Raw genomic sequence first — 13,009 nt, forward strand, 5'->3', positions numbered from 1 at the left:
GGCGCACTAAGGCGTGGCCCAACAATACTCAACAAGCTAGTTTCGATGGGTAAGCTACGCAAAAGAGGCTCGAAGCTATCAAAGTAATGGCAAGGGTGGCACAAAGGCATCATCGAGGTTACCGTCCTTGCTTATGTTTGGTATGAAGGTAATGTTGGTCGAAACCGATGTGGAGTCCTAGTCGATGGTCGAGTGGCGGTGATGATGACCTCGAATCGCGCCTAAGTAGCCAAAACACCTTAGGACACGGGAGAAACCGAGACCCAAAACTCAAACAACCACGTGAAATGGTGCGGAAGAACACAAGTGATAGTGGTGAACCAAATGAAGCAAAACAAAAAATGGCCGAAAGTCCCTGGATAGTCCATTCGCATGGGGTAAGTGAGGCCCGTGTTCACGGGGTCCCGATGGCCCGTGTGCACGTGGTCCTCTGCGAGTCGGCCGAAATGCTCCGGATCCGTGGTAATTTCCAAGTTTGAGGCCAAATTCGATGGATGGATGGGTGGGAAAGATGGTAGGGGGTAGATCCACTTGCGAAACACCAAATTTGTGCATCAAATCAACCAAATTTCATAAGATCAAACAAATTACAAGAAAATTTTTGGGGCTATTGGTGGGGATTTTCGGATTAGGACGACAAACTACAAAATCAAGCTAGAAAGTGGAAGGTAGGGACTCCAAGATGTGAATCAACCTTGCTCATGATACCAAGATGTTGTAGGGTAGAACCCTAAGATGGATCTTTTCACACTTGGAGGGGGAAAAGGATGAACACCAAGAAACACAAAGAGGAAATCACTCCAACAATACCCAATTACACATCTACTAGAATAGCAACACAACATCCACAAGTTCACAAACACAACAAAAGGAAAGATACAATGGATAAGTTCTTCCCACTCCTAGGAGATGAGGTCTTGATGATGGTAGTCTTGTCCAAGATGGAGGTCTTGATATCCACAAGTGGATCTCCTCCAAAGAAGCCCTGGTCTCCAATGGAGGTGGTAGAAGGAGCAAAGCTCTCAAATTCTCATCTATGTCTTTGCTAACCCTAAACATGGTCCTAGGTACGACTTATATAGCTTTGGGGTCGAAGGACATAGAGAGGAGGGCGAAGGGGCAATCTCAGCCGGCCATCCTGGGAGGCCCGTGCGCACGGGGTAAGTTGGGCCCGTGCGCACGATACACGCCCGTGCGCACGGGGTGCTACAGCAGTAGCTCCCTGTGTAGTCCGTGAGCACGGGGTCTCGGGGGCCCGTGTGCATGGGGTCGCCTGGGACTTCCTGTCCAGCTGCTGTTCGGCTTGTCTTCATCCTTGGTGACTTGGGTCACTTCTCCTTGGACTTGGGGGTGTTCCTCAGCTGCTTGGAAGGGTTCCTCTTCGTACCTAATGATGCATAGAGTATTTTGGTGAGGTAGCAACCAAGTTCCACTTGTATCCATATGCATGTTAACTAGGAAGGAGTTTACCTCGGTTGCCATTGCACGTGCTCTAGCTCTTGTCATGGGTCCAAATGGGGCTTGATGTGTTGGTGTAGAGTCCATGGAGATGATGGAAGGATGCTCCGCATCAATGTTCCATGTTGGAACATGGATATCTTGGAATATCACAATATTTTTTATTTAATTAATGCACATATATAATTGCTAAATGGTGGAAGGCTTGGACTTTTGCCTAGTGTTTTGTTCCACTCTTGCCGCCCTAGTTTCTGTCATACCGGTGTTATGTTCCTTGATTTTGCGTTCCTAACACGGTCGGGGTATATGGGCCCCCCTTGTCAGTTCGCTTCGAATAAAACTCTTCCAGCAAGGCCCAACATTGGTTTTAACATTTGCCCAACATAATAAACGTGATATTAAATTTGACGCATAGGGAGTTATCGCTAAGGAGTAATTTAACATAATACAGGTGGGGCCAGTGATGATGGTGCTGGTCCAAATTGGGCGATGTTCGAAGGCCCCTGGGCAACTAGGGTCTCAGCCAACCCGACGTCTTACCCATCGGGTGTACCCTAAGAACGAAATACGTGCGACTCCTATCAGACTAGGTAGCTGCATCGGGTGGTCTTGCTGGATTTGTTTTACCATTGTCGAAATGTCTTGTGAACCGGGATTCCGAGCTTGATTGGGTTGTTCTGGGAGGAGGATTTTCCTCTGTTGATCGTGAGAGCTTGTTGTGGGCTAAGTTGGGACACCCCTGTAGGGTTTAAACTTTTGAAAGTCGTGCCCACGGTTATGTGGCAGATGGGAGTTTTTAATACCCGCTTGTATAGAACTTGACATCAGATCCGAAATAAAATACATGAACCGCGTGCATAACCATGACCGTCTCTTTTTGAGTGAGATCGAGAAGAGAACACAGTGGGGTCATGTTTGAACAAAAGTAGTTCAGGATCACTTCTTGATCATTACTAGTTTGCGAACGTTTGCGTAGTTTCTCACCTTATTCTTGTACTCGTAAGTTAGCCACCATATAATGCTTACTGCTTGTTGCAACCTCACCACTTATCCATTCCATACCCATTAAGCTTTGCTATTCTTGATACCCATGGTAATGGGATTGCTGAGTCCTCGTGGATTATAGATTACTAGAACAACAGTTGCAAGTACAGGTAATGCGATGATCATAGTGTGAGAGCGATGTTTACTTGTTTTGGAGTTCTTCTTCTACTTATTCTTCGATTGAGGGATAGGTTCCTGGTCGGCAACCTGGGCTAGCAGGGTGGATGTCGTTTGAGTTTTTCATTTGTGTTTCATCCGTAGTCGAATGCCTCTCTTCTGTATGATGTTTGTTGTATTTATGTGGCATTTGTATGCCCTTTGTATGTATCCCCATCTATTATGTAATGGTACGATGTAATGACATCCACCTTGCAAAAGCGTCTTCAATATGCGTCTCTATCCTTGGCGGGACCTTTGAGTCCCTCTCGGATATGATCACATATTGGGCATGACAAGTTGGTATTAGAGCTTGACACCAGATCCGAAATAAAATACGCCAACCACGCGCGTAACCATGACCGTCTCTTTTTGAGTGAGTTCGAGAATAGAACTCGGTGGGGTTATGTTTGAATGTAAGTAGTTCAGGATCACTTCTTGATCATTACTAGTTTGCGAACATTTGCGTAGTTTCTCACCTTATTCTTGTACTCGTAAGTTAGCCACCATATAATGCTTAGTGCTTGCTGCAACCTCACCACTTATCCATTCCATACCCATTAAGCTTTGCTAGTCTTGATACCCATGGTAATGGGGTTGCTGATTTCTCGTGGCTCACAGATTACCACAACAATAGTTGGAGGTACAGGTAATGTGATGATCATAACACGAGACAGATGTTTACTTGATTTGGAGTTCTTCTTCTTCTTCTTCTTCTTCTTCTTCTTCTTCTTCTTCTTCTTCTTCTTCTTCTTCTTCTTCTTCTTCGAATGAGGGATAGTGATGTAGGGCAGAATCCTATGGGGCCAATCTTTCACGTTTGGAGTGGATCCTAGGGGGAACACGAAGAACGTGCAGAACAACACGAGGGAAATCATGAGGGAAAAACAAGAGAAACACTCAACCGACACGAAATTGATCACACAAGTGCTAGATCATCGAGGAACAAAGTAACACGAGATCCAAAGTCAACAAGGGACAATACAAGAGTAACCATTCTTCTCCGTGAGGAGGTCTTGATTGTCTTCTCTGGATGGAGGCCTTGAATACCGATGGATCTTCTCCGAAGAGGTGCGGTCCCTCATGAGGAGTAGATCCGGTACGGATGAGAAATGCTCTATCTCAAATGAGCTCTCACAATGCTAACCCTAGAACGTAGGTGGAGGGGGAGTATATATAGTCTAAGGGGCGAAGGGGTACATGGGCCACGGCCCGGAGGCGCTGCACACAGGCAGGAGGGGGCCGGATGTCCGGGCACTTGCGACGGGCCAGATGTCCGAGCTGACGGGCCGTATGTCCGGGCTGGTGGAGTTGGCCCTATTGCTCTTTGGATGGATGGGGCCGGATGTCCGGGCAGAGGGGCCGGATGTCCGGTGCTTCAGGAGAGGCCGGATGTCTGGGGTGGCGACCGGATGTCCTGGCTAATGGGGTAACCTTCTGTGCTCCCTGGCCGCCTTGTCCGGATGTCTGGGTCGGAGGCCGGATTTCCAGTGAGGGGTGCCGGATGTCCAGGCTGGACTCCGGATGTCTGGTCCCTGTAGCTTCTTCTGCAGGCTCCTGGCCGTGTAGATCTCCAGGGGCCGGATGTCCGGGGTCCTGGCCGGATGTCCGGTGCCTGGAGGCTGTTCTTGCCTTCTTCCGTTGGTTCTCTTCTTCCGTGGACTTGGTGTCTTGACCATCTTCATGTGCATCCTCGGGAGGGTCCTCTTGGTACTTAATCATGCACAACATTCCTGATTTAGGCAGTAGACATGTCTCGAGAGGATCATGTGATATATCACTAAGGAGAGAAGCCACCTCAGTCTCGAGAGCTCTAGCTCGTGCTCTAGTCATGGGTCCTCTTGGTGCTTGGTGAGATGATGGAAGGTCCATGGGGATGACCGAAGGATGCTCCGCATCATCTCCCCCCTTGGGAAAGATCCGACCTCGGATTGAAATCCCCATCACCTTGGTACGGGGAGAGATCAGAGACGTTGAAGAGGTCGCTCACGTTGTACTTGTCGCATGGGAGGTTGATCTTGTAAGCGTTGTTGTTGTAGCATGCTAGTACCTTGAAGGGTCCATCGGCTCGAGGGAGAAGTTTGGACTTGCATTCATTGGGGAAGCGGTCCTTGCGAATGTGTAGCCACACGAGGTCTCCAATGTTGAATATCATGGGATGCTTGTTGATGTTGAGCTTGGTCGCAAGTCATTGTACTTGTCGCTCAATGGTGTGCCTTGTATCCTCATGCATCTTCTTGATGTAGCTTGCACGGGCACTTGCGTCGAGGTTGGTGCGCTCTTGTAGAGGAAGAGGTAGAATATCCAATGGGGACAATGGATTGAAGCAGTAGACGACCTCGAAAGGGGACTTGCCGGTCGTCGAATGTCTTGCACGGTTGTAGGCGTACTCGGCAATGGGTAGACACTCCTCCCACTCCTTGATGTTATTCTTGATCAAAACGTGAAGTAGAGTGGAGAGCGTACGGTTCGTCACCTCCGTTTGGCCGTCGGTTTTAGGATGGTATGCGGATGAGAACAAGAGCTTGATTCTGAGCTTGGCGCATAGCGTCTTCCAAAAGTAACTCAAGAACTTGACATCATAGCCGGAGACGATTGTCTTTGGTACTCCATGGAGTCGCAAGATTTCCCTACAAAATAGATTTGCAATGTGTGAAGCATCGTCTATCTTGTTGCATGGAATGAAATGTGCCATCTTAGAAAACCTGTCCACAACAACAAACACGGAATCCTTTCCGTTTTGAGTTCTAGGCAAACCAAGTACAAAATCCATGCTAATGTCTTCCCAAGGTTGATAAGGAATAGGAAGCGGCATGTAAAGACCATGGGATTGAGCTTTAGACTTAGCTTGCGACATGTAGAGCATTGGTTGGTGAAGCGTGAGACGTCGCGGAACATCTTGGGCCAAAAGTCGTTCTTGGAGAGCATGGCGAATGTCTTGTCGCGACCAAAGTGTCCCATGTTCCGCCTCCATGAGCCTCTTGCAAAAGGAGCAAACGAAGAGAAGACTCGGGAAAGCAAAGTTGGTTAGCTCTCATAAGATAATCATCTTTGAAGTAATATTGTTCCCAAGATGTATGCGTCAAACACTTAGCATAAGGAATACCAAAAGATGGATCATTAGCATACAAATCTTTTATGTGCTCAAAGCCAATAACATTCAATTCAAGTTTAGTGACAAGCGTGCATATGCGTGAGAGTGCATCCGCAACTACATTTTCCTTACCCTTAATGTACTTGATTACATAGGGGAAAGTTTCAATGAATTCACTCCATTTGGCATGACGCTTGTTCAACATAGTTTGACCTTTTAAGTACTTAAGCGTTTCATGATCGGTATGGATGACCAATTCATGAGGTCTAAGATAATGTTCTCAAACATGTAGCACACGCACTAAAGCATACAATTCTTTGCCATAGATGGGATAGTTAAGTTGAGCAGTGTAGAGTTTTTCACTAAAGTATGCAATGGCTCATTTTTCTTGCATCAAAACTACGCCAATTCCGACACCACTTGCATCACAATGAACCTCAAAAGTTTTTTCAAAATTGGGCAAGGCAAGAATCAGAGCATGAGTAAGCAAAGATTTGAGATCATCAAAAGAGGTGGATTGCAAAGATCCCCAAACAAAAGGAGCATTCTTCTTACTCAACGCATGCAAAGGAGCGACAATAGTGCTAAAGTCTTTCACAAAGCAACGATAAAAACCTGCAAGACCGAGAAAGCTACGCACTTGTTGCAAATTGGTGGGTTGGTGTCAAGTTTTAATTGCTTCAATTTTAGATTAGTCAACATGGACACCCTTGGAAGAAACGACAAAACCCAAGAAAACAAGTTTGTCAACACCAAACGTGCACTTTTTCATGTTGGCATAAAGACGTTCCTTATGAAGCGTTTGCAAAACAGCCCTAACATGCTTTAGATGCACTTTCATGGATTTTCTAAACACAAGAATATCATCAAAGTAAACAACAACAAACACTCCAATATAAGGTCGAAGTACAAAATGCATAAGACACATGAAAGTTCCGCGAGCTTCCGATAAACCCATAGGCATAACTAACCACTCGTACAGGCCAAATTTGGTTTTGAAAGCAGATTTCCATTCATCACCTTCTTGTATGTGGATTTGATAATAGCCACTTTTAAGATCGATTTTTGAGAAAAAGGCGGCACCGCTAAGTTCATCAAGCATATCATCTAAGCGAGGAATGGGATGCCTATAATGAAAGGTAATAGCATTGATGCGTCTACAATCAGAACACATGCAATAACTTCCATCTTGCTTAGGGACAAGTATAACCAGAACGGCACAAGGGCTTAAGCTTTCACGTACATGACCGTTGTCGATTAGTTGTTGTACTTGTTGTTGGATCTCCTTAGTTTCTTCGGGGTTGACGCGGTATGGAGCTTTTTTTGGTAGGGGCGCTGCGGGGATGAGGTCGATTCGATGCTCAATGCCTCGTAGAGGAGGTAGACCCGGAGGTAGCTCATCGGGGAAAACATCTTGGAATTCCTGCAAAAGAGATTGAAACACTAAAGGTAGCTAGTGAGAGGTGTTGGTTTTTGGGTCTCCATCCTTGCACACAAGGACAAAGTGCATAACACTCGATGGGTTCTCACACACTTCTCTCATCTCAACTTTGGTGGCAAATAGGACTAGGTTTTTCTCTCTAGGCGAAGAGGCTCTCAAGTTTGGCTTTTGGCTCTCACTCACTTTTTGGGGATCACTTTCTCACTCTTCTCTCCACGATGGGTGGCTTGCTTGTCGGCTATCACTTGACTAGGAGACATAGGTCGTAGCACATACTCCTTCCCTTTCATCTCCAAGCTATAGTGATTGGTACGCCCGTTGTGGATGACACCACGGTCGAATTGCCATGGCCTACCAAGGAGGTGGCAAACGGACATTGGGATGACATCACACTCCAAAGTGTCCTCATATGCACCAATTTTGAAGGAGACTTGGACCGTATGCTCAACTCGTATAGTGGCAGAGTCACTTAGCCATTGGACTTTGTATGGGTGCTGGTGCTTCATCTTGACCAATTGAAGCTTGGAGCATAGTTCTTCACTTGCCAAGTTGTGGCAACTACCTCCATTGATGATGACCTTGACGGACCTTCCATTGATGCCGGCCTTTGTATGGAAGATGTGGCATCGCTGGTCTTGCTCTTGTTGATGTTGAAGAGTCAAAACTTTGGAGACAACGAGAGAGGGGTTCGAATCCTCATCACAAAAGACTTGATCATCTTCATCCTTATTCACGCACCGGTGCATGGCCACTTGATCAAGGTCTTCCATCTCCTCGTCACTCATGGATTCATAGGTTCCATCATCGTTGAGGATCATGGTGCGCTTGTTTGTGCATTCGTAGGACTTGTGGCCTTGGCCGCCGCAAGTGAAACACTTGAAGGAGCTTGTCTTGACGGTCTCATCGGTCAGAGTAGATGATGAAGCACGCGGCTTGAAGTTGCTTGTAGTAGTAGGAAGACGACTCGAGTTTGTCGAAGCTTTCTTGTAACTTGACTTGTCGTTGTTGGTTGTAGATGGCTTGGTTGAGGTAGAAGTTGGAGCAGTCGTTGAAGCTTGGTTGTTGGAGAAGCCGTAGGTCTTGGATGAGTACTTGGCATACTTGAAGTCATCTTGCACTTGACGTTCCGCCTTTGTAGCTTGATGCACGAGTTCAATGAGGTTGGAGTAGGGTTGGAAGTTAGCAATCTTCTTGATGGGATGATTGAGTCCATTCAAGAAACGTGCCATAGTTTGCTCATCATCTTATGTGACATTGGCTCGAATCATGGCTATCTCCATTTCCTTGTAGTATTCTTCAACACTCTGTGTTCCTTGCTTGAGGAGTTGGAGTTTCTTGAAGAGGTCGCGGTTGTACTAGGTGGGCACAAAACGTGCTCGCATGACATCCTTCATTTGAACCCAAGTGGTGATTCGAGGTTCACCTCTTGCTTCTCGGCGCTCAAGGAATTGTTCCCACCATATGAGCACATAGTCTTGGAACTCAAGTGATGCCATAGCGATCTTCTTCTCTTCCTCATAGTTTTGCAAACGAAAGATTTTGTCGACCTTCAATGCCCATGAGAGGTACTCTTCGGGATCATTGCTTCCATTGAACTTGGGCATTGTGGATTTGAGCTTGCCATAGCATTACTGTTCATTGTGTTGTTGGCGATGGTGATGATGACGCCCTTGGCGTGGAGGATAATCATCCTCATGTTGCTCTTGGCTTGGATGAAGTCCATGATCAACTTGCTCTTGTTGAACTTGAGGTTGAGGTTGAGCTTGACGAGCTTGTGGAGGAGCTTGAGGTACTGGACGTTGCACTCGTGGTTGGTAGTTCCACTCTTGAATTTCTTCTCGAAGTGCTTCCTCTTGATTGCGCCGTTCGCGATTGCGGTTGGCGATGGCTCGACTTGATTCTTGAAGGGTACGATGCGCCTCAAGAGCTTGTGCTTCACGTTGTTGTTGTTGAAGACGTTGAGCCTCGGCGTCTTGTTCCTCTTGATGTAGACGCGCTCGTTCTTCCTCTTGGCAACGTAGACGTTATCCTTCGTCAGCTTGAGAAAACGCAACTTGATGTGGTGGAGGACAAAGTTCTTGCTCAGCGACTTGCTCTTGTGAATGCTTGGCGTTTAGAGGATTGCGAGATGCATGACGGTCTTGACGCACGGCTCGTCGAAGAGTGTTCGATGTCGGTATACTTGAGCCGGAGAAGGTGTCGTCGGAGTGTCGACTTGAGCGGCTTCGTCTTGAGTATGAAGAAGTTGAAGGAGGACGGTTCACCAACAAGGCGCGGATCTCGTCCATCCTTGCATCGTTCTCTTGCTTGTGAGCGTCGAGCTTGTTGTCGAAGTAGTCCTTGGTACGTTACTCAGAGATTCGCAAGTCGGTGGCGAGGTTGTCGATGCAGTCGGTCATAGTTTGTTGCTCTTGATGCAAGGCTCGTTGTGCACCAAAGAGGTGGCTCTTGGTGACGTATGATGACATGTTGTCGTCTTGCTCGATGAAGAGTGGGTTGGTAGAAGTACTTGGCCTATCCATCATTCCAAGCAAAATGTGAGTGGTAGAAAGAGAAGAACTTATACCAATGTACCTTGACCGATGTTTACGATGAATCAAGTTCACTCATATGCGGACAATGAAATAGCACTATTGGTACCAATTCTTGTCGGTTCTCACACCTACACAAGTAAAAGCTTATGGTGGAGCTTGGTTAGGATGGTGGCACAAAATTTGATGCAATTGTAAGTGAGCTTCAATAATGTTGGAAAAGATTCACAAATGTGCAAATGCAACAAGTAGACCAAGCAAGTGGAGGTACACAGAAACACACACGCAAATAGATAAGTGGGGTTGTGCAAACCAAAAATGAGCCAAAATGTGGAATCCACGAAAATGCTCTTGTTGCACAATACACGAGAGACGCTAGCACGATTGCACAATAGGCGGATACGGAACTTGTGCACAACCTACTAGGCAAAAATGCAACGACCTCTATCCCAAGTATGCTATATGTATGGTATTTCGGTGCTATGATCCAAGATGATCGAGTATGACAATATTAATGTTGTATGATGCTATGGTTCTTGCTTATAAGCTCTTTGATTATCTTTTCTCTTTGCTTAAAAGCTTGGGTGGCTCTTTCACTTTTGAGCTCTTTTCTCATGCAAAACTTCACAAACCAAGATAGCAATTGTGTATGCGATGACAACTTTGTGATACAAAAGTTGATGCCAAGATATGCACCACTATGGTATGGTATGTATGCTATGGAGTATGATCACTAATGTGCACAAGTCTCATTGCCGGCAATACTCAATGGCTAGTCTCGATGGGTAAGCTACGCAAATGTAAGGCCATGTGGGTATCAATGCAATTGCAAGGTATGAGAAAGATGTCGTCGAAGTTACCGTCTTTGGCGATGATGAGTAGTCGATGGGGATGAGTGGTGGTGATGTTGACGTCGAACCGTACCTATATAGCTGAAACACAATAGGACACGATAACCACAACCCACAATCTCAAAGACCAAAACGTGTCAAAATCGTTGTAGGAGGTAGCGGTGAGCGGTGGTGGTGCTTGCGGAAAGCGGAGGTGGTATGCGGAAGTAAACATGGAGAATGGGGTTGCTGCTACCAGGGGCCAGATGTCCGGGCCAATGGCCGGATGTACGGGATGCCGGATGTCCGGTGGACACGAGCGGATGTCCGGGCTCCTGGATCGGGGACGAACACGATGAATTCCACGAGAAAAAGGGCAACTCCGGGGCAAAATTCGGACGAATTGGTGGATGGAAATCGCGGAGAAGGTGGGGAAAAGCTAGAAACACTTGATGCAAAGCAGATCAGTGGATCAAATCCAACAAAACTTCATCACACCAACAAATCACAAAGAAAATTTGGGGCTATTTTTGGTGGGGAATTTTCGGATTTAGGACGAAAACAAAAAAAAATCAAGCTAGAACACACGGGGTAGGGACTCCAAAAACGTGATCAACGTGGCTCATGATACCAAGATGATGTAGGGCGGAACCCTATGGGGCCGATCTTTCACGTTTGGAGTGGATCCTATGGGGAACACGAAGAACGCGCGGAAGAATACGAGGGAAATCACAAGGGAAAAACAAGAGAAACACTCAACCGACACGAAATTGATCACACAAGTGCTACATCATCGAGGCACAAAGTAACACGAGATCCAAAGTCAACAAGGGACGATACAAGAGTAACCGTTCTTCTCCGTGACGAGGTCTTGATTGTATTCTCCGGATGGAGGCCTTGAATCCGGATGGATCTTCTTCGAAGAGGTGCGGTCCCTCACGAAGAGTAGATCCGGTACGGATGAGCAATGCTCTATCTCAAAGGAGATATCACAATGCTAACCCTAGAACGTAGGTGGAGGGGAGTATATATAGTCTAAGGGGCGAACAGGTACATGGGCCACGGCCCGGAGGCGCTGCACGCAGGCAGGAGGGGGTCGGATGTCCGAGCGTCGGGCCGGATGTCCGGGCGCTCGCGACGGGCTAGATGTACGGGCTGACGGGCCGGATGTCCGGGCTGGTGGAGTTGGCCCTGTTACTCTCTCGATGGACAGGGCCGGATGTCCGGGTGGAGGGGTCGGATGTCTGGTGCTTCAGGAGACGCCGGATGTCCGGGGTGGCGACCGGATGTCCTGGCTGATGGGGCAACCTTCTGTGCTCCTTGGACGCCTTGTCCGGATGTCTGGGCCAGAGGCCGGATTTCTGGTGAGGGGGGCCGGATGTCCGGGTTGGACGCCGGATGTCCAGTCCCTGTAGCTTCTTCTGCAGGCTCCTGGCCATGTAGATCTCCACGGGCCAGATGTCCGGGGTCCTGGCCGGATGTACGGTGCCTGGAGTCTGTTCTTGCCTTCTTCCGTTGGTTCTCTTCTTCCGTGGACTTGGTGTCTTGACCATCTTTATGTGCATCCTCGGGAGGGTCCTCTTGGTATCTAATCATGCACAACATTTGATGCGGAGCAACCTTCGGTCATCCCCATGGACCTTCCATCATCTCACCAAGCACCAAGAGGACCCATGACTAGAGCACGAGCTAGAGCTCTCGAAACCGAGGTGACTTCTCTCATTAGTGATATATCACATGATCCTCTCGAGACATGGCTACTACCTCAATCCGGAATGTTGTGCATGATTAGGTACCAAGAGGACCCTCCCGAGGATGCACATGAAGATGGTCAAGACCCCAAGTCCACAGAAGAATAGAACCAATGGAAGAAGGCAAGAGCAGCCTCCAGGCACCGGACATCCGGCCAAGACCCCGGACATCCGGCCCCTGGAGATCTACATGGCCAGGCCTCTGCAGAAGAAGCTACGGGGACCGGACATCCGGCCCCCCTCACCGGAAATCCGACCAAAATCCCGGACATCTGGCACCAGTGTCCAGGGAGCACAGAAGGTTGCCCCGACAACCCGGACATCCAGCCAGCACCTCAGACATCCGACGCCTCCCGAAGCAGCGGACATCTGGCCCCTCCGAGTGGACATCCGGCGTCGCCCATCCAGAGAACAGAACGGCCAGCTGCACCAGCCCGGACATCCGGCCCTTTAGCCCGGACATCCGGCCCCTCGCGAGCCACCGAACATCCGGCCCGACGCCCGGACATCCGTCCCTCCCTGTCTGCGAACAGTGTAAGGGCCGAGGCCCATGTACCACTATAGGGGCACAAGAGCATTTTCGTGGATTTCACATTTTGGCTCACTTTTGGTTTGCACAATCCCACTTATCTATTTGCATGCGTGTTTCCGTGTACCACTACTTGCTTGGTCTACTTGTTGCATTTGCAAATTTGTGAATCTTT

The sequence above is a fragment of the Triticum aestivum genome, chromosome 7B, assembly GCF_018294505.1.
Source record: "Triticum aestivum cultivar Chinese Spring chromosome 7B, IWGSC CS RefSeq v2.1, whole genome shotgun sequence".
In the NCBI taxonomy this organism is placed as follows: domain Eukaryota; kingdom Viridiplantae; phylum Streptophyta; class Magnoliopsida; order Poales; family Poaceae; genus Triticum; species Triticum aestivum.